Genomic DNA, 18,229 nt, shown 5'->3' with positions numbered 1-18,229 from the left:
TGCTCAGTAACTACTCTAAATGTATCTGACTCAGTCATGAATTCTTCAGTAACTACTCTAAATGTACCTGACTTGGTCAAATTCCTCGTTAGTTCCTCAGTAACTACTCTAAATGTATCTGACTCAGTCATTAATTCTTCAGTAACTACTCTAAATGTATCCAACATAGTCACTAATTCCTCATTAGTTCCTCAGTAACTACTCTAAATGTATCTGACTCAGTCATTCATTTCTCAGTAACTACTCTAAATGTATCTGACTTAGTCATTAATTCCTCATTAGTTCCCCAGTAACTACTCTAAATGTATCCGACAGTCATTAATTCCTCATTAGTTCCTCAGTAACTACTCTAAATGTATCTGATTTAGTCATTAATTCCTCATTAGTTCCTCGGTAACTACTCTAAATGTATCTGGCTAGGTTGAAAAACTAGGTTGGACTGGAAAGATGTAGGAAGTCCATTATTCCATGATACAGGCCGATGTTCTGTAGGTCATACATCAGTGCCAGGGGGGGGGGGGGGGGGGGGGGCTTACATTTCTATTGATGCGATCAGAGCGTCAATGATCCATTGAAGGAAAAGCACACAGATACATCTCACCCACTGTGACGCCAACAATGGTTTTAATTCATCTCCGAGAACCATTTCATCTCGTTTCATACTTGTGAAACTGACACCTGCTCAGGCGGACACACATCATCGGCAGCAGGTCCAAACGAAGCGGCGAAATATGGTGAACAAAAGGTCTGCAGGGGAGTGAAAGGAGAAGAGGAACAAAAAAACAAGTGATGAAATTATAACAATACAGTGAGAGGGAGAGATAGAGAAACAAAGCATGAGAGTATGCTTGCCACAATGGCAAGGAACAATCGTGCTGCGTCAATGGAAAAAAAGGAGGTGGGGGAGAGAAGGCTATGTGGACCATAGAGCTGGTGACAGGAGCACAATAGCGGCAGTGTTTTCAATTAGACATTATCTGATAGACAGAGTGGCAGGTCTCATTGTGAGAGGGGGCTATTTCAGGGCTGCCTTTGTGTGAGGCAGTGCCATACTTCCCTTCCCCTTCTCCATCCTCGACACTCTGAATCCCTCGCCATCGTACCCTGGCCTCCATGGAGGCCTCTGTTATCTGCCGTTGTCCTATGAGTGCTTGTGCATGTATGTGTGTTTTATGCGGCTGGTTATTTGCTTTCCATTAGTGAAGGGCAAAGTGGAACCGGCTTGCCTGATGCTCGTGAACTATTTTACCTGTGACGGTCAGGTGAGCCTGTGTTTGCCCACATTGATCACAGCACCCCCCACCACCCCATATCCTGGAGACTTTGGGCACAATGTCACAGGCTTTGCAATCAGCTCAATCAGTTCGTTGTGGTCACTGTATCTCTGCAGTATTTTTGCTGTATTCGGCGGACGGGGGCTCGCAACGTAAGGTGTTGCAGTGCAGTCACTTCTAGGAAATAATGCAAACTTTTCTTATCGGAGAAAGAGCATCTGACATCGACACGATCACAAAACATTTTTGCAAGTTTATTGAGTCACCCAAGTGAGTATGTTCCTTTTTTGCATGTTGGTGAAGATGTGCTGAGGTGAAGTAGATTGCAGCGATACCTGAAGAGGACCAAGCCGGTGATTTTTGAGGTTTTTGACACTGATGGTGTTTATCTCACGCAGTCGTTGTCAGTGTGCAGGGTACATTCCAAATTACGGATAAAAATCTAAGGTCATAAGAATGCCTGATGTTTGTTAGTGGATCAGTGAATGTATATATTTTTTGACTGTTTGATTACAATAAATCTACCATAAAAGATCTGGAGTATCATCTATAAAGCTTGTGTATGTAACAAAAAAGAGCTGAAAAGTTACATAAGCGACTGCATTGGAATATCTCGATGCAGAGTTTGCATGTGCAGCTTCACAAAAACTTCAAAAACATCAACACCCCAAAGATAAAATCCAGAAAACTCAGCAATGTTGTTTATACAGTGCCGTGTAGTGAAGAGTGCAATGACATCTACATTGGAAAGACCAAGCAACCTTTATACAAAAGCATGGCACAATATAGGAGAGTAGTTTCTTTGGACGCAAGGTCAGCAGTTCATTCGCATCTCAAAAACTGGGACATTCCTTTGAGGTCAACGATGTTTGACTGAGGTTTGTAAAAAAAACAGTCCATTCCATTTTCTTCTGCTGACCTGGTAAGTAAGGAAGTCCAGACTTCCCCGGTCTACAAACACCTATACCAGTTCCCAGTTCCACAGAGGGAGACCCCAGTCAGCTGTGAGACATAATCCCACCTCACTAGCGGGCATCCAGGAAGCATCTGGACGAGATTCCAGAGACAACTCAACTGAAACCACTGGATGTTAAGGACCAGCGACTCTAAGCTCCTCCTGGATGACCAAAATCCTCCCACTCGAAGAAAGAAACTCATTTCGTCTGCTTGAATTTGGGATCTTTTTATTTCAGTCACAAACCAAAGCTCATGACAATAGATGAGGGCGGGAACATAGGTCGATCGACCTCGCTCTGTCGATCTCACCCCCAACCCAGAAGGTGCGATCCCCTGTTTTCGAGCTGAGAACCGTGGCCACAGATTGAAAATATTGAAAAAATATAAAATATAAAATATATCGTAGGCCATCCATCCATCCATCCATTTTCCTCCGCTTATCCGGGTCCGGGTCACGGGGGCAGCAGTCTTAGTAGGGAAGCCCAGACTTCCCGATCCCCGGCCACCTCCTCCAGCTCCACTGGGAGAACACCAAGGCGTTCCCAGGCCAGCTGTGAGACATAATCCCTCCAGCGTGTCCTAGGTCTGCCCCGGGGCCTTTTCCCGGCTGGGCATGCCCGGAACACCTCACCAGGAAGGCTTCCGGGAGGCATCCGGACTAGATGCCCGAGCCACCTCAACTGACTCCTCTCGATGTGTATATCGTATGCTTACAACAATATCCACTCCCCCAAAGATCGTCTCATTCCACGGGAAGAGTGGTCAATAACAAGCAGTTTTGCCACCAGGTAGGCAACAACACCAGCAACCCTTTTGGGACACATCAACCAGATACACAAACTGGGAGACACCACACTTCTGGATCAAAAGTGAAACAGTCCGTTTGCCTCGATTCAACCTTTGCCGTATACCATGAATCTACACAGACATGAACGCTAGGTCAACGTGAGACTCTGGAATAATTTAAGTTTGTTTATGTGCCCACCGATTAACCATCAACCAGTCCAAGGTGTTTTTGGAAAGCTTTCCACAGTTGACACATATTTGAAATGAATGAGATGAGACATTAACGTTGGTCACATGATGTTGTCCACAATGCAACATGAGCATCTCGACCAGAGCATGTGCTGAAAATCATCACTCGTTCCCGTCTTAAGGTCCTTTGAAAGAAAGACGTGGCTACGAGAGAGAAAGAGATGGAAATGAAAAGGGAACAAATGGACATTGCTTTGAAAACGTAAGATAAAAGAAAGAGTACGAGGAAGGGGAAAGAAAAAAATGAGGTGCCGAACAGGGTTTTGTAATCGCCGTATGGTGGTGTTGTGCCGTCTCCATGGTGACTGGCACAAAGGCTCATGGCTGGCCATTGATGGCCAATTGTATTCTTCGCAGCTCTTTTGTTAATTGTTGTCTGCCCAGCTCCCACTTCCTGCTGGGCCCCAGCTCAAAGCAAGAACAGGAGGGATTAGAAATGGCACATCATCCATCCCAAAGCACAGTCAACCTCTCTCTACCTCATTCTCTTCCTCTTTTTCCTTCACTCCTCTTTTCTCCCTCCATTTCGCTGCATGCCCATTGAACTGCACCTTTTTTAATCTTATTGTTACTGTGTGCACTCCCTTGACTCACTCTTTCTTCGATGCTATTAGGTCGTCAGAGCTCCTCGGTTTGCTCTGAAAGCACGAAAACACAGGCAGGAGTATCCTGTTGAACTTTATCAAAAGAAGTAGAAAGCATGGTCTTAGGTGACCGCGGCGTTTCCCACTGGGTAGACGCTGTATACGCAAGATAAAAGTTCGAAAGTTTCTATTGACGTGATCAGACCAATTGGGCAAAATAAAAGCCAGTTCCGAGGGCACGAGTGCCGCATCCATCTTCAATGGATAGGAACATACAGAGACAAGGAAGACCAAGAACAACCGTTGCAGTTGAAATTCTGACCATTGTGAACCATGTCCTTGATGACACTGATGGAAGTGGGACAAAGAATCCGACCCAATTTGAACAGATTCTCTACCAGGGCTCAGGTTGTCGAGTGCCAGTCCCCCCCAAACTGAAGGTTGTGGCTTTGATCCTAAGTCCACTGGGACCATGTTGAAGTATCCTTGAACAAGATACTGAACCATCAAAGGACATTCAATGAAGAGATCAGGTAATTGGTTTTGGGGATATGACATTTGACAAATGCTAAACCAGGGCGGACTTACCATTAGGCAAAAACAGGCAATTTCATAGGGCCCGAAGATTTCCAGGGGCCCTCGAATGCTTCCTAAAAACTGATCATTTGATTTAAAGTACCGTTTTTTCTGGACTATAAGTCGCACAAGGCCAAAAATGCATAATTAGGTAGAAAAAAAACATACATAAGTCACACTGGAGTATAAGTCGCAAACGACTTGACCAAAACAGATATTACGTCCTCTTAGAAGGCAAGTTCTAACAATAAAAGAATAGAGAACAGGCGGAATAGGTGTAAGATATGCTAACACAATGGTTATTCAGCTACACAAAAAAAATAAACATGAACAGAAAAGATGTCCAGGGTTTATGTAACATAAACAGTTTTTTCCATTTACAAGTCGCTCTGGAGTATAAGTTGCAGGAACAGCCAACCTATGAAAAAAAGTCTGACTTAGGGTCCGGAAAATACAGTAGATGTTACTGCTTTAGCCACTAAAGGTTGTTTTGACCGCTCTCATGCAAGGACTATTCGATGTTACTGCGATAGAAAATCAAACTTTTTCACAGCCACAACAATCGTAGCCACACAACGACAGAATATCGCTCCTTCGCTCTATTGCGGTTTTTCAAAACATTATTAAAGGGTACCTATTATGCTCATTTTTGGGCCATTTGTATTGAGTTGTGGACCCCTATAGAGCAGCTACACACAATAACCCACACAGAAAGCTTTCTAGATCTTCCAGAATCTGCACCTATTCCAGCTGTATTTCCTTGGATTTCCAAAACGGCTTGTTTTAATTTATTCCACACACAGCCTGCCTCCGGACACACCCACTCCACTGTGATTGGTCACACTCCAGAAGACTTCCAGGAGTTGATAATAAATGAATAAACCCGTTGGAGAGCTACCTTTCAAAAGTAAAAAGTCAATTACTTGGAGCAAGCTAACACCAGGCTTTGGTTTAGTCCTTCAAAATCAAAGCTTGTAAACGTTTGCATGAGCCGTTGCAATTTTATGGCTCTCTTGTCATACTTTGTGCCGATATTTCTTAAGGTTGTGGTGTAAACAAGCAAATGCATAAACTGCTTGTTCCTCACCCACTTCAAAAATCACCCCAGTAATCTTTCAGACAGTCCTTGTGTTTCATTTTATTTCAGGTCCTTGTGTTCCATTTTATTTCAAAGGCTTATTTTTGTAGTTGAAATAAAATGGAAAGAACACAAGGACACTTTATTTTTCATTGGGTTGCATGGCGACCTAGTGGTTAGCACGTCAAAAACTAACTGCAAACTCTTAATAGCCCGAAGATTTCCAAGCCCTGGAACTAGCTGTTCAAGCCAGCACACGACTTGCCACTGTTGCGGCGAACGGTCCCCAAGGTGGCCAGATGAGATGGTGGCCCTAGCTGCTCATCTCTCCAACACCCTTTCCCCCGATGTTGCGATGTCGATAGACGGCAGGGCACACCGGCCTTGTGGAAACTTCGGCTCTTCATCCATGCTGATGCCTCGCCGCAGGACAAAGGTGCCAAAGAACCCACTGTTCCTCAGTGTGCATCTGTGCACCCATTTCCACTAATTCCCAGCACCAACAGGCCACCTACCGAACCACTATCCACTCTGTGGTCTATTGCATCAAACCAAAGTGGCTCCAAAGTCCTCGCAGTGGTCAACTGTCAGGTGCCTCACCATGGTGCCAACCTGCTGGAATTTGATCCGTTCCGTGCTCTGGGCTTCTTCATTACAAACTCGTTGGTTTCCACTATACTGACCGCCTTAAACCACCAGCCACACATTGGCCCAGCCTTCCAACCTCTTTGCCAACTGTCCCTAGTCATCTGCTACGGCATCACGACCGAGCTGCAGAGGATGTATGTCGACCTGAGGCTAGTGCTCCCCCCGCCATGACCTTGCATGGATCAGTGAAAAGACCATCTTTGCAGCATCTGTCCGGAGTTTGTGGGGGTCCTCGTTCCTCATGATGACCACCACTTATCCCCTTTCGTCCCCTCCTTTGAGGCTGAAAAACATGGCAAACATCAGGCTCAAAGAGACCAATATTACCCTTGACAATTGAACGGCTTGATTTCTTGGATTTTTAATGTAATTCCTCTCTGTTGTCATTGCACTTTGTAGGGTTAATAACAGGAATCGCATTTCAGCAACGTGAATTGTCGTGAAATAAATGGAAGGACTCATGCTTTCATGAAGATGGATTTAAAGGAAGAAATTATCTCATCATTAAAACACGAGACAAATTGGTCAATTTGTGTATAATTGATGCTTTTTATTGACTTAATTTCTTCTACGTTTCAGCCTGGAAAAAAATCTCCCTCTATCTCTTTTCCCCGAATCGGCGTCTTTCTTATTACATTTAGCAAGAATGTAGATATTTTCTGTGTTATTGGAGACTTCTGGACACTCTGATGCGGAAGTATGCAGGTTTTAAGCCTGTAATTCTTTGTTGAAACACTAGGGGCAGCACTTTTTGGAGAGCCTTTCGGAGAGCCTTGGACAAAGGTAATAGGTAATTACGACGTTATTCTCATGAATGTGCGACTTAATTCTCGTAAATTTATGACGTCATTCTAACATTCGTAATTCGGGAGGCAAAGGTAATATTAAGATTTTTTACGACTATTTTTCTTGTAACTACGCTATTTTTTCATCATGAATTTACGACTCTATTCTCGTAAATGTACAACTTTTTGTGTCATACTTTTTTGACTTTATTTTCATAATACTCCTCCTATCATCTAGCCGTCACACAAGAGATTGGAAATTATGCTAATGAGACGATGATGTCATCTTCGAGCGACTTTTAGGACAGCCAATGGCAACTTGCTTTACTGAGGAATTGTCAACACCGCCTGGAACCGCCGCCGGTCCTTTGCCCCTTTAAGTGGGAGGCCAGCTGTGGGTCGCTGCGGACTGGGAGCGTGAAGCCCCCGGCTGTGAATGAGCGGAGGACGGCGCTCTCTTTCCGCGCCGACATTCACCCACAGAGTCAAGGTGTAGCAGGGCGAACTCCACAACACCGGCTGTCAGTTTACAACCGACATCCTCCTCGGAAGAAGCGGCGGAGCGGCGCCCCAAAACCAAGTTAGTTTGCCGGCGTTGAGCAGAGTTAATAAAAGAGGAAGAGGAGGGCGACGGAAGTTTGGTTTTTCTGGAGGGGTTCAGGACGCACCGGGACCGCCTGGTGAGTGTCACTTTTTTCACTATTAGGAAACTAACGATGCTGTGTAAAATTGCATATTTCGTGTTCGTGAATTTTGTTTCTTCGTGGGTGTCATCCTTGCTTGTGATTGTTTGTTATGAGGTTGATTATTCACATTTTTTCCCTCTTTTGCTTCGCCGTAATGCAAAATAAATGATCCGGTTTGTGTTGGAGTGGGAGATACTACACAGGTCGATCCGCTACCAAGTAAATACTAAGCAAGTATTCAAGTATACTTGAAATTTGACGACATCATTATATGATTCGACTTTAAATATATACAGGTACCTTCATATTCTAGTTAATGGTGATGCACGTGCATCTCCATTAACCATCATGTAGACGTTATTCGATTTTAGGATTCATTCAGACGAGGAAGGAACAAGTTTTGCAGTTTTTTTGCTAATTAGAGAGCAAAGTAGGAGTTTGGAATATTGAATTTATGGTCATTTTTTTCCTACATTTTTTGGAGTTTAGCAACTGAAATGTACTTTTCAAAGATTGACATGCACCTCTAACTATAACAATATAATAAAAGTAGAACTGTTTCCTTAATTCCTTTGGTTGTGTAGAATTGTTTCAGTATAAAATAGAGTCATGAGTACAAAATAACAAAACGGAAGCAAAAACTGCTGCTGTCACTCATTCACACGTGTTGGCGTTTTGTGTGCCAGTGACTTATTGCCCGAGTTTGTAAACAATATATGAATATAATATCAACTATGCAACAAAGCGCAGATATTCGTGGGTGTAAACTTTAGAAGACAACTGAAAGTATTTATCTACTAGTGTATTATGTATTTGGATTTAGTTTAGTTTTGCATCCGAAAGGTAGCTTTGCACCTGAAGCGGTGTTGCCAGACTTAAGTTGTGAAGGTCGAAGTGAACTTGCCGTGCTATTTGATAAGACGTGTCATTTATGTCCTTTGCACATTTATGGAATTTCAGACAGTTTGAAGGTCGATAGAGCCGTGGATAGAGAACCTTGTATGTCAAAGGTCATAAGCCAGTTGAAATATTGCAAGAATTTATATTTTACATAATTGGATTTTAAAAGGAAAACTTAAAAAATTATGCCCATCATCTACAATCTACAAGTGAGACGTAAACACATGTCTTTCTATTTTCCATGTGTTCTAAATATATAAAATCAGCATATTCCACCTATAGAGCCTTCTCAAAAAAACTCCAAAAAACAGCAATAATGTACTATTACATAATAATGTACCCTGCATATTAACTAAGCTACAGCGACATTGTTATTACTGTTACGCCAAATAACTACTTTGCTGGTGTAGTGACACCTTGCCGCACCACACCTGCTAGCTACGAGTGGGCTAGCGACTAGCTTCACCACACAATCGATCACAGTGCCTCATATTATATAATAGAGCCGCCATCACTGCTGCTGTGTTTTGGTTTTTGAATTTGGAAAAGTTAGCGCTAGGTTTAGCATTCCTTTCTATGTTGCTATGTGAAATCGATACGTCCAGAAAGGAAGTTCCATAACGGCGACAATATGGCACAATACTGTAAGTACTGACATAAAACCCTAAAAACTTGTTGGAGGTTTTTGTAGTGGGCATCGTAGGCGGAATAGGTGTGTCCCATTACGTGCATGAATTGCCTGATTGTATTATCTTCGGAATGCACGAGAAAGAGAAAGACGTGGGTTCATGTCTCGCACAAGGATTATGGCTGATGGGCAAAATTTTGAAAAAGTGCAGTTTTCCTTTGAGGAGGTTCCAAATGGGTGTAGGACAAAAACTCCTGTTGAAAAAGCCAGTCGTTACCACGCAGACGGGGGCCTTCAGTCATGAGGGATGCCCCATGCAACATCTGCACATAGCCCTCTGCCGTTTGACAGCCCTGCACAACCTGAAACTCCACTGACGGCATTTGACAGTGCAAAATGTCAATTCTTGCAATTTTTCTTGCAGTATTTTCATGAGTGTGTATCTCACCATGTTGAAGTGTAGCGTATTGTCATGGTCGCAGGAGTACCCAGCATGCTTAGTGACCACTTTGCAACCAACAGCTAAAAGTTACGTGTTTGTGTTAGCGCTTAGTCATCGTTATTAAATAAAATTCTTTATTCAACCATGGCATGTCCAACACGATATAATGAAAAACTTTCTACTCCCATTACGTGTGGAAGTGGTAGGTTTTTGGCTTCTTAGGTTTAGAAGAAACTAATTTGAGGCTAACTGGCTAGCTCGCTAGCTAGTAGCCATTTCGAATCCCTGCAGCATAAGAGCTACAAAATATATATAAATATGCGTAAAACAATAAATAACAGAAGAGTAAAAGTGACTGTTATTTCATGTCTGCAGGATTCTAATCAAGTTCAAATCTGTATTAAGAAAGTCAATATAAATATATCAATATAATATAAATCTGTGGCGGTCATTTTTTGGTGACCCGCCACAGATTAATTAATGTATAAGAAACCCTCTAAAACATTCCAAATAATTCACTTTGTAGTTATCGTTTACCATTTGTATGCTTTTGACGAGCACCATAACCACAAGAACCAAAGCAGATGCCATTTAAACGCACATTAAAGCCTTTAACCACATTACCAAAACAAGCTCAAATGGCCATAATCGCCCCCTAGTGTATCGGAGGCACACCGCATTTGGACCGCCAATGAATTAGAGAGGCTGCATGTAAACTGGGACTTCACATAGAGGTGCGAAAAATGGCGCTGACGCATTGTCCATCAGCGGGGAGTCCCCGACCTTTCGTCCTGTCGATCTCCTCCGTCCTTCCCTCTCCATGAAAACGAAGAATAAAATGTCAAACAACCACCACTGCACTTTTCACACCCGGATGCACGCCAAGACGCACACATGATAACCGAAGGAGCGGTAGGTATTTCACCCTTCACCTCTGTCCGCCCCCACCCCACCAACCCCCCCACCTTTCTTTCTGATGAAGCTTTGTCTTCCCAGGTGAACGGGTTCATCCTGGTTGAAAGGTGACTGACTAATTGCTCCCCCAACCCGTACACGCCCATCGGTTGATGTGGTTAATTAACTAAGGTGTTTCAAGTATTTTTCAAAGTTAATATCGCAGGAAGGCTCACTCACCTATTGACCCATTGGAAGACTCCAGATGCACAAAGAGCGACACAGGGCCTTAGTAGTATAAAGTACAATAAAGTACAATAACCCCTCGTTTATCGTGTTAATTGGTTCCAGACCAGACTAAAGTTAATTTCCGTGACGTAGGATTCAACACCATGGTTAGATTATTGAAAAACTCTTTATAACTTTTCAAGTACGATTATTAGAGCCTTCTAGACATGAAATAACACCCCTATAGTTACATAACTAACACCCCTTATTTCGCAATATAGTATACAAGTATAGAATATTAATCATGAATACATATGTACACGCAGTTCAGTTCCAAATGTGGGAATTGTGTTGCATTTGTAAATAAATTCTTATTTTGATGTCAAACAACCCCTTTATGTTGTCGAGATATTTGAGCTGTCACAAAAGCAATAAATATTTGCGTGAAAGTGAAAGCTATGCTTGAAGTGTATCGTTTCACTAAAAGCTGTTTTTCAGTCGGTAACTGGTATTTTCCTGAAACTTACCTACAGTATCATTTAGTGCTGAATACTAAAGAATGGAAAAATGTAGAAACAAACCTTGTTTGTCTAATGAAAGACAAGAGTCCAGTCTTTTTTTTGGTCACTTTCTTTTGGCCACTATGAAGGGGTTGTTTTTTGAAACAACGTAATTATTTTATTACATGGCGATTGAGTGTTTAGCGCGCAGGCCACACAGCTAGGAGACCGGAGTTCAATTCCACCCTTGGGCATCTCTGTGCAAAGTTCGATTGTTCTCCCCGTGCATGCGTAGGTTTTCTCCGGGTACTCCGGTTTCCTCCCACATTCCAAAAACATGCTAGGTTAATTGGCGACGGTATTGTCTATATTTGCCCTGTGATTGGCTGGCAACCAGTCCCGCCTCTTGCCTGAAGACAGCTGGGATAGGCTCCAGCACCCCAGTGACCCTTGTAATAAGCGGTAGAAAAATTAAGATAAGATTACAGTAGTCTGGAGGAACAAACCTACTGTACCCTTTATTTTTGTTTACCTTATTGTAAAGTGGGTCAATTGAATTTTCTGTAAAAAAGTGATAGAGTGAGGGAGCGATGTTTGAACCGCGATGGAGCGAGGGACGGCTGTACATACGACCATGTGCTATTTTTGGCAAGATGGTGTTTTGACGTACTGAACACCTCCACAAGTGTGATAGAACAGACAAAGTTTTTTTTTTTTTTTCCGGCCCACATTTCTCCTCCTGACCTCTTATATCCTTTGGACATTGTTCTCAGAATTCTATTGAACCAAGAGTCCACAGAGAATGTGTGTGTATGTGTGTGTGTGTGTGTGTGTGTGTCCACCCCCCCTTCAGTCCTTTTAGCGAGGTGTGAGGCCAAGCCAATCAAACAGAACAATGCCTTGTTCGCGGAAGCCCTGTGATCTCTTTAAATAAAACCCACTGACTGCATTGTCTCTCTTGAAAGAACCACAAGGAATGTGAAGGTTAGAAACTCACGCGGTCGACTGAGTGACCAGTGTGCTGACATTTGACAGCTTTATCACCGTCTCGGACTAATGCTATGATGACAACCCTTTTGTTGTTCAACGTGTTCATTTAGGTTTTTCCTGGGCTACTTGCATTTGTTTTTCAAAAGATAGTTTTTTTTTTTGTAATCACTGTCGTTTGATCAACAACTTCATTTCCATTAAGAGAACTGCCAGCAAGGGAGTAGCTGTGAATATGTCGTGTTGATATGGTAATTGTTCAATTTATTTTGAACATGCACACAAGTTACATTGGAATACATCACATATTACAATTCCACATGTGCACGATTTTCTTGCTCGGAACCGGGACGATATTTTTACACGCTCAGTGTCATGTGCATACATGTTAAAGAAATTAATATTTTTCACGATGTTGTCTTGTTCTGGCTTCAAATAAACTTCCAATGGTCTTTTTGCTGTCCACACCAGACGATAGTTGACAGTTGACTTTCTTAATAGAAATATTGCATCAGGTATACAACATACGTTCATGGAAGTACTGTAATTCCTGATGTATAAGCCGCTACTTTTTCCATAAACGCAGAACCCTGCGGCTTATACAGCGCTACAGCTAATTTACTTCAGATCAACACAAGCCAGACACGTTACCTGGAACAATCTGAGTGAAAACCTGCTTTTGCATTTGCTATAAAACAAAAAAAACTCAGTTTAGGAAGTACAGTAAACACTTGGAAAGCTATGTTATTGTCTTGGATTTCAATGGCATCATTTTGCCGTGGAGTGGAGAAGCATGATTCTTGGAAGTTTTTGTGTTTGTAGAAGATGTAAAGGAGAATGATGAATCAGAGGTTGACATCAATCAAAAGGCCCAACTATGACGTCATAACTCTTAACTGCTTTTTAATACTTTCAAATCCCGGGACAAAACAAGCAAGTTTTTTTTTCTACCCCTTCAGCGTCTGCGTGGTTCAGCCGAAGGTTTAACGCGGTATGAAGGCGTGCATCCTCAACATACAAGCTCCTACAGGACTAAGGTGTGTTTCATTCAACACAACGTTGAAAGGGAAGCTTTTGTTGGGAGCTAACTGTTCCTTTTTCTCAGTTTACTCATAATGCCCGTTCCTTTATTTGTATTAAGGACACGTCTGCGCAGGTTGATGCGCTTTATATCCCGAGCGGCCTCAACATTTTGGACACCTGCATTCATCTCTCTCCAGCCGTTACAAGAGCTGGATGTTCTTACTTTAAAAGATGGTAGTGTTTGTTGCTAATGGTGTATTATTTCAAATACTCTTCAGTGACGCACTAAATACACTGCCAGTCTGACGCTCTCCAGTGGATGGGAGAATTTTTTTTTACGACATAGTAGACACTATGAACTCTTCATCCTATGTGACGGAGTGATATTGCAGGGCTTTTCTTCTCGTAGCTCTAACTACACAAAAAATCCTGTGCAATAAACTGTGCAATAAACACGTAGCTGAGTAACATGCACACAGCTCTAAATAGTATATATATACATAACTTATATAGCTAATACCTTTGTATTCCGCTTTTGCTGCCGTAAATCTGGAGTTCCCCCTGATGGGACTAATAAAGGCATATCTTATCTTATCTTGCTCAAGTTTGATTTTCACAGAAAATGTGGTCCAAAAGTCTCCTGAACTCGCTTGCCATCACTGGGAAGTCTATATTTTTTCGCGTTTTTTTATAACTTTTTTGTTTGTAAATAATATTTTTTCAAAATTCAATGAAAAATAACTTTAAAAAATGTTTAACATAATTGTTTGCTCTCTTTGGGGGCCGCATGGTATATAAGTGGTTAGCATGTTGGCCACACAGTCAGGAGATCGGGAAGACTTGGTTTCGAATCGCTATTCGGCATGTTCTCCCTGTTTTTTACGGGCACTCCGGTTTTCCTCCCACATTCGAATCCAAACGTCTTTTGCGTCTTTTTTGCACGAGAGGCAAAAAGAGGCGACAGAAGTGCGTTTTATAAGAGCTCGGCATGCATCTTTCCCGTGTGCTCCTTAGCAAGCAGGAAGTAGAAAAGCATGGAGGCGTGTCGTGTGCACAAGGTTACGTACTGGAGGGAAATCTTAACATATGCAGTTGATCCGCAAAAGCGTAATTTTAATTTCCTGTCCGTGTGTGTGTGTGTGAGTGCTTTCACATGTGGTCAGGGAGTGTGTGCAAAGCGGGGAGCGTGTGATTAAGGTGGTCAGCCCGGCAACTTCAGACATGACGTGGGTCTTATTGGAGCTGGTTAAGACCCGTGGCACTAAGTTGTTTGCGGCATATGTAGTTATATAAACCCACACACAAAGACTAATGGCCTCCTGTAGTTTCTCACTGTGGAGAGGAACAGGCCTCCGGTAGAATCACCTGTTGTTCTCAAAGGCGTTTCCATAGTAACACCTGGGAGCCCTTGCCCCTTGCACTATAAGATCCTCAGCAAACATAGACCCCCACCACCCTTGTTTGGAACACCAAAGAACATGCACACACATGCGCTGGGCGCTCTCCAGTAGATCCGGTGAATGCGGCGAGGATATAAAGCGTGCCGGGCGAAAGGAAGAGAGCACATTGTGAGAGTCGGGCGTCTTTTGTCTGCGCTACCCTGAAGGAGCAGAGCGTGGAGCGGGTGGGGAGGGGGGTTAAGGGCACTTTGCGGAGGAAGTTGAAAAAAAAAAAAAAAAGTGGCCTTCATACACATATTTTCTTCCCTTTCTCTTGTTCTCTGTCTTTATTGTCTTCTCCCCTCCTCCATCCCCTCTCCTATAAATGCCACAGCAGCCTCTCGCTCGCCATCACAATGGACGACCTTTTTCGGAGAAGGTGGAGGGATTGAAGGGGGGGGGGGGGGGGGGAGCATGAAAAGAAAGATGGCTGCTTTTTAAGCCGTGCTTCTGAAAAGAAGACTTAGAGAGACATGACTAAAGCCAGAGTCCTGTCCTCTGTCGTCTCCGCTGTGTCTTTGTGATGGGCCTCCAGCGATGGGCCCCATTTAAACATCTTCTTCACGGGGAGGGAGAGAAAGACATGCCACTTTGTTGACTTCTTGACGGATTCTACACAATATGTTATGGAAATGTGCCAACTTTACCTATTAATAGAGCTGGCAGTCGATTAAAATGTTTAATCAGGATTAACTCCATCACAAGCACAGAGTTAACTTGTAGTGAAGCGCAGATAATCTATAATTATTATCTTCATTATTTTAAATAGGCTGCACGGCGGTGAGTGGTTAGCACGCAGACCTCACAGCTAGGAGACCCGAGTTCGATTCCACCCTCGGCCATGCGTGGGTTTTCTTCGGGGACTCCAGTTTCCTCCCACATTACAAAAACATGCTAGGTTAATTGGCGGCTCCAAATTGTCCATAGGTATGAATGTGAGTGTGAATGGTTGTTTGTCTATATGTGCCCTGTGATTGGCTGGAAACCAGTCCAGGGTGTACCCTGCCTCTTGCCCAAAGACAGCACCACCCACGACCCTCGTGAGGATAAGCGGTAGAAAATGAATGAATTATTTTATCTAGGCTGCACGGTGATGGAGTGGTTAGCACACAGACCTAACAGCTAGGAGACCCGAGTTCGATTCCACCCTCGGCCATCTCTGTGTGGAGTTTGCATGTTCTCCCCGTGCATGCATGGGTTTTCTTTGGGTACTCCGGTTTCCTCCCACCCCCCCCCCCCCCAGACCCTTTCTAAGGATGAACGACGAACTTGTCTACAGTTCTAGGCAATGAGAATGCGAGGTTTTGCGACAGAAATTGGCCAGCAGGACTCTACCTCCTCATTGGGAGGCATTTATTTTGGTGGGATTGCGGACGTCTCCATAGCACCCCCACTCCACTAACTCACAATATCCTGAATCGAGGACCGATGCGCCCCATCTCCACCATACATAGTACCATTTGTGGTTACTTATCGATGTGACCGACAAGATCCTACTAAGCTAATATGACAATGTGTCTCGAAGATGAATAAGGACCATAAACATACTGTAAAAATAAACAGTAATGTTCATGATATGAAGTGCTTCACTCTCTATAGGATAGCCCCTGATTGTAACAAGTAACAGGGGTAGTACTCTATGGCCCCTATGATGTCTCCATCACACTGCCGTGTGCCATCCGCCGAGCAGCGAACACACAATAACCGTGTATGGTTCGGTCCTCTCTGCACACACAAGCACAATCGGTGGAGGGAAATTTGGAGAGCGAGGGTCTATTCTTGATGAGTTTATTCTTCGGACTATGCACTATGGTTCAGTACCCTTGACATCAAAAGGCTGGGAGAACAGAAGAAGAGAGGGAAAAGGAAGGGAGAAGAGAGTGAGGCTTTTGTGTCTCCGGACCGGAGAGCTCATTCTCTAATGAGGCCCGGGCAGCAACGCAAGGAGGCTTTGTTCCAAACAGTGTGTGTCTGTTCCCGTGTGTCTCTAAACCTCTGTCTGATATTTAGTTTACAAAGCAGCTGACACAAATAGATCCCAAAGTCCCAAAAAGTTAGACACGCTGCGGTGGCGTCGTGCACAATATATCGGATTTAAAATATTACAGGTTATTGGTGAAATTGCTGCTCCCAAATTTATTTTCATTTATTAAAGGAATTGTCAAACAATGGTAAAATATAAAATGATGTTCCAGAGGCATGAAAGCAGGAAATATTTTGTCAAATTATCCTGAATTTGTAATTTTTTTTTTGGACCTTTCAAGTATAAAGCATAATGACACCCTTATTTTGTTTACACAATTAGACAGTAAATATTGAGAATGTCTGACGGTTAAGACTAGCTCCAAGCAGGAATAAAACGTGCCTTTTGTCCTTATTTCATTCAATAATTGCATGATGCGAAAAAAAAAATCATAAAAATCTTGCTTGCATTAATGTGAGTTAAACCACACTCGTACAGCAGAGTCACACATACACAAACAGCCTCACTAGCATGCCCTGCTAAACCAACCCAACTCTGCTAGCTAAGTTTCAAAGTTTTTATGCCAACGTTTGCGGTGTTTCATGTCGCCGTTTCGACGTGTTTGGTGTTTGAAGGGGGGCGGGATTGCGTTTGGGATGAAATTCAGCCAGTCCACTCCATCCAAAAATGACCCCCTACACCCCCAAAATGTCACATCATAGCATCTATTTTTCAGGTGGTCTACCCTGACCATCATCTTCAGCAACATGAAACCTGCGATACGACATTTATTGCAATATTCTGCCAACAGAAATGTCACGGTGCTGTGATAGTGTAATAATCTTTATTGTACGAATACAGTAGACTCCCCCCAATCTGCGGAGGCGACTGTCGGAACGCCACGCTGTCGTCTAGGTTCTCTGATTTTTGACGCAGTCATTTGCAATAAAAGGCACTGTTGTAATTATTAGATTGGATTCAGCTCCAATAACCCAACCGTCTCTTTAATTGCCGTTGTTCACTCGCAACGATTTAATCAAGTCAACAAGCAAAGTACATAAAAACACAATGCAAGCTTAAGCCCTTTAATATGCCTCACACGCACATTAAAGGCGTCTTAAGTCGTAAATTGTATAGGTTCTCACCACTGACTCATTATGATGATGATGATGATAAACTTTGCTGTGCGGGATGACAGTGACGAAGACATGCATGGCATCCCGTAAGCTAACGTTTGACTGTGCTTCCTTCATTCCGTGATGGATACTAATTGGTGGCCGATCGGTCGGAGTATCCCTAATCCCAATATATGGCAATATCTATGCAAGAGAAGAAAGGAAAACTTGTAGGCGTATTAAACATGCTAATACCAAAACAAAGAAATAGTTGATTGTAAAAATATGCAACGCAACAAGTTTGTCTGTTTGCAGATTGACAGAAGCGGTGTGTACAACTTTGTTCATGACATCAAAGTATCCGTTGTATCGAAGACGTCGTTGACTAAATATTTTCCCAAGGCGGATTCCTAGCATCTCTCAAGTCGTCGTGAATAAAAGAGGAGATGCGTAAGTTCAGATGAGAATTTGAAAAGACATGTCAAGG

General features: G+C 43.0%; 1 protein-coding gene and 1 long non-coding RNA gene across 4 annotated transcripts in view; one reads left to right on the top strand and one right to left on the bottom strand.

Annotated features, from left to right (window-relative positions):
- Positions 1 to 602: 602 nt before the first annotated feature.
- The window catches only part of LOC131101453 (uncharacterized), a 42,062-nt gene continuing 24,435 nt past the window's right edge, over positions 603 to 18,229 (bottom strand). For both annotated transcript variants that reach the window (XR_009119205.1, XR_009119208.1), the window contains one exon: positions 603 to 747. This is a non-coding gene — a long non-coding RNA (uncharacterized LOC131101453). The remainder of the gene's footprint in view (positions 748 to 18,229) is intronic.
- Positions 7,275 to 18,229, top strand: part of LOC131100806 (transcription factor SOX-13-like) — a 32,855-nt gene continuing 21,900 nt past the window's right edge. Inside the window, exon 1 of one of the 2 annotated variants that reach the window (XM_058046184.1) lies at positions 7,275 to 7,617. The gene's annotated coding sequence lies outside the window, so the exon portion shown is untranslated. Of the gene's footprint in view, positions 7,618 to 12,601; positions 13,240 to 18,229 lie in introns of those variants that run through there. The other variant, XM_058046191.1, reaches the window with a different exon arrangement.

The sequence above is a fragment of the Doryrhamphus excisus genome, chromosome 1, assembly GCF_030265055.1.
Source record: "Doryrhamphus excisus isolate RoL2022-K1 chromosome 1, RoL_Dexc_1.0, whole genome shotgun sequence".
In the NCBI taxonomy this organism is placed as follows: Eukaryota; Metazoa; Chordata; class Actinopteri; order Syngnathiformes; family Syngnathidae; genus Doryrhamphus; species Doryrhamphus excisus.
The sequence above is the reverse complement of the archived record's forward strand: the minus strand, read 5'-3'. Positions and strand labels throughout refer to the sequence as shown.